The following is a 3,495-nucleotide window of genomic DNA, read 5'->3' on the forward strand; positions in this document are numbered from 1 at the left end:
AATATTGCCACCCAGTTTGTTATTTTTCTTTCTTCTTCTTCACCTGGACTTTCACAGAGGAAAAGTTTTTAACTCTGATGAGGTCCAATTTTTCAAATTTTTCTATTACAAATTGTGCTTTTGGTGTCAAATCTAAGGACTCTTTGCCTAGCCCTAGATGCCAAAGTATTTTTATTTTCTATTTTTCCTAAAGGTTTTATAGTTTTATGTTTTAAGTCCATAATCAATTTTGAGGTAATTTTTGTATAAGGTGTGAAGTTTAGTTTGAGTTTCATTTTCTTGCCTATAGATGGCCCCTCATTCTAGCACCATTTGTTGAAAAGACTATCCTTCCTTCATTGAACTGCTTTTAATCATTTGTAAAAAGAATATGGAACACTTCATGACTTTGTGTATCATCCTTAAGCAGTGGCCATATTAATCTTCTCTGTATCATTCCAAAATTTTATTATATGCACTATCAGAGTGCATACTGCTCATGTGTTTTGACTCATCATTTTCACTTATGGAAATTCATTTCTGAAAATGAAGTTATATGCCCAAGGCTATTTAGTACAGCATTATTTATAACAGCAAATTAAAGGAGGGAACATGTCCAAAAATGGTAGACAGGTAAAGTGTGTTAGTCATCCATTGCTGTGTAACAAATTGCCCCAAAACTTAGCAACTTAAAACAACAGCTTATATCACAATGTCTCTCGTATCTGCCCATGGCTTATTTGGATCCTCTAAATGAGAAAGATTGCTCTCAGATGGCAGCTGGGGCTGAGGTCTTTCTCTGAAGTTTCAACTGGGAAAGGATCCATGCCCAAGGTCACTCATGTAGTTGTTGGCAGGATTCAGTTCCTTGCAGGCTTTTGGATAAAAGGTCTCAGTTCCTCTTTGGTTTTTGGTCAGAGCCTACCCTCAGTTTATTGCCTTGTGGGCTTCTCCATGTTGCAACTTGCTTCATTATAATGAACAAGCAGAACAAATGCAAGAAAGGGCTAGGAGTCTTTTGTCACCTAATCACAGAAGTGACTTCTCATTGATTTTGCTGTATTCTATTCATTAGAAGCAAAATTGCTAGATCCAGACCACACTCAAGGTGAAGGGATTACATAAGAATGGGAATACAAGTAGGCAAATATTTGGGGATCTACATCAGAAGCTACCTACCACAATAAGTAAATCACTACATGTTTTTACAATTCAATATTATGCATCCATTGAATTTACCCCAGTAATTACACGGGGTATGGTGTTGCTGTCATGGGTAATGAAAAGAGTCTCAGTGACTTGTGATTCAACATCAAGTATTCTAAAATATGTTGAACTGGAACACCAGGGGAAGATGAGAAAAATATTAGACAGAAAAAAATATTTGATAATGGCTGAGAATTTTTCAAATTAACTAATAAAAAATAAACCTCAGATCCAAAATCTCAATGATCTTCCAGTAGGATAAAATTAAAGAAAGTCACACCAATGAATATTATATTGTAATTGCTAGAAATCCATGATAAAAAGGGAAATCTTTAAAGATACCACAGAGAAAAAGATTCCAAGAAATAAAGATAAGAATGACAGTTTACCTCTTATCAGAAATATTGAAATTCAGAAGACAATGGAATAATATCTTTAAAAAGTAAGGAAAAAATTGTCAACCTAAAATTGTATATCCAGTGAAAATACTAATCAAAATTGAAAATAAAATAAAAACATTTCAAGATAAACAAAACTAAGAAAATCATCACCAGTTGACCTGTTACACAAGAAGTGAAGGAATTTCTTCAGGCTAAAGGGAACTTATACAAGATGGAAACCTAAGCCTACATGAATGAAGAGCCCTAGACATGGCAAATACATGGACTAAATATTAAATACATTTTCCTCATTTATTAATTTCCTAAACAACATTTGACTGTTGGAAGAAAGGAAATAACATTGTATTGTGGAGTTTCAATATATGTAGAAGTAAAATGTATGTCAACAACAGCAGGAAGAATGAGAGGGTAACTACTAAAACCAACAAAGAAGTTCAGACATAAATAAAGGATAAAGAATGAAATATTAAAGTTTTTTAATTAGTCTTAGAGTAGAAAAAAAGGAACAATAAGAAAATAGAGAACCAATATGATTGTAAACTTAAACCCAACAATATTACTAATAATATTAAATGCTATTAATATTAGACTAAAACATGAAGATCAAATTATATGCTGTCTACAAGAAACAGTTTAAATATAAAGACACAGATAAGATATATGTAAAAGGATGGTAAAATGATATATAAACAACAAGAATGAGAAAGGCGATGCAGCTATATCATAATCACACAAAGAAGATTTCAAGATAAAAATATTTCAAAAGATAAAGAGAAACATTTCCTACTGACAAAGGGTTAATTCATCAAGAAGACATACTGAGTGAATGTGCAGATAACAACAGATCTTCAAAATACATGAAGCAAAAATAGACAAACTAGTGGGAGAAACAGTCAAATTTAGAATTATAACTGTAGACGTTTATTCTCTCTCCAGTAGTCGATAGAAGAAGTAGACAAAAAAATAAGAAGAAGAAGAAAAAAGGATATTTGAATATTACCAACCAATTTAACCTAACAGAGCTGCATAAAACACTGCATTCAAAATCAAAATGCATATTTATTTCAAGTGAGTATAGAAAATTCACCAAAATAGACCATCTGTTGAGAGATTAAAGAAGAATCAATAAATATTATACCTTGAAATACAGAGTAATTTTAGGACTATAATAGAATTATTAGAATTAAATTAAAAGTTAACAAATATGAAATACATCTTTTAAAAAATCCACAGTGTTTGGAAATTAAACAAAATCTTCTAAATATGTCATGGATCAAAGAAAAAATCACAATGTAATTTATAAAATATTTTAAAAGGAATAATAATGAAAACACTATGTTTTAAAATTGATAGGATACAACTAAAGCACCACTTGAGGTAATGTTTTAGAATTAATTGCTTATATTAGAAAAATGAAATGGTTTAAAATCAATAGACCTAATTTCCAACTGAAAAGTCTAGAAAAAGAATAAATTAAATCAAAAGTAAACAGAAGTAAAGAACTAATGATATCAAAGGAAATCAGTAAAGTAGATCATTTCTTTGAAATGATAAATAAAACTGCTAAAGTCCTAGAAAGACTGATCAAGGGAAAAACAGAAACACAAATTACCAATATCATAAATAAGAGACATTATTATGGCACCTACAGACATTAAAAGGATAATACAAGAATACTATGCCAAAAATTCAAAAATTTGGATGAAATGGAAAAATATTTGAAACATGCAGCTATCCAAGCACATCCAAGAAATGTAAAAATATGATTAGTCCTATATCTGTTAAAGAAATTACTTTAACAGCATTAAAAACCATTAAAAATCTCCCACAAAGAAAGCTCCATAATCAGATGGCTTTACCGGTAAGCTCTCTCAAATATTTATAGAATAAATAATATCAAACTTTCACA

The 3,495-nt window shown here is 30.5% G+C and overlaps 1 non-coding gene across 1 annotated transcript; it reads right to left on the reverse strand.

Annotated features, from left to right (window-relative positions):
• Nucleotides 1-364: 364 nt before the first annotated feature.
• Nucleotides 365-469, reverse strand: LOC114237130 (U6 spliceosomal RNA). Its single transcript, XR_003622897.1, has one exon. It is a non-coding gene; the product is annotated as a U6 spliceosomal RNA (small nuclear RNA).
• Between the last annotated feature and the right edge of the window lie 3,026 nt (nucleotides 470-3,495).

The sequence above is a fragment of the Balaenoptera acutorostrata genome, chromosome 19, assembly GCF_949987535.1.
Source record: "Balaenoptera acutorostrata chromosome 19, mBalAcu1.1, whole genome shotgun sequence".
Lineage (NCBI taxonomy): Eukaryota > Metazoa > Chordata > Mammalia > Artiodactyla > Balaenopteridae > Balaenoptera > Balaenoptera acutorostrata.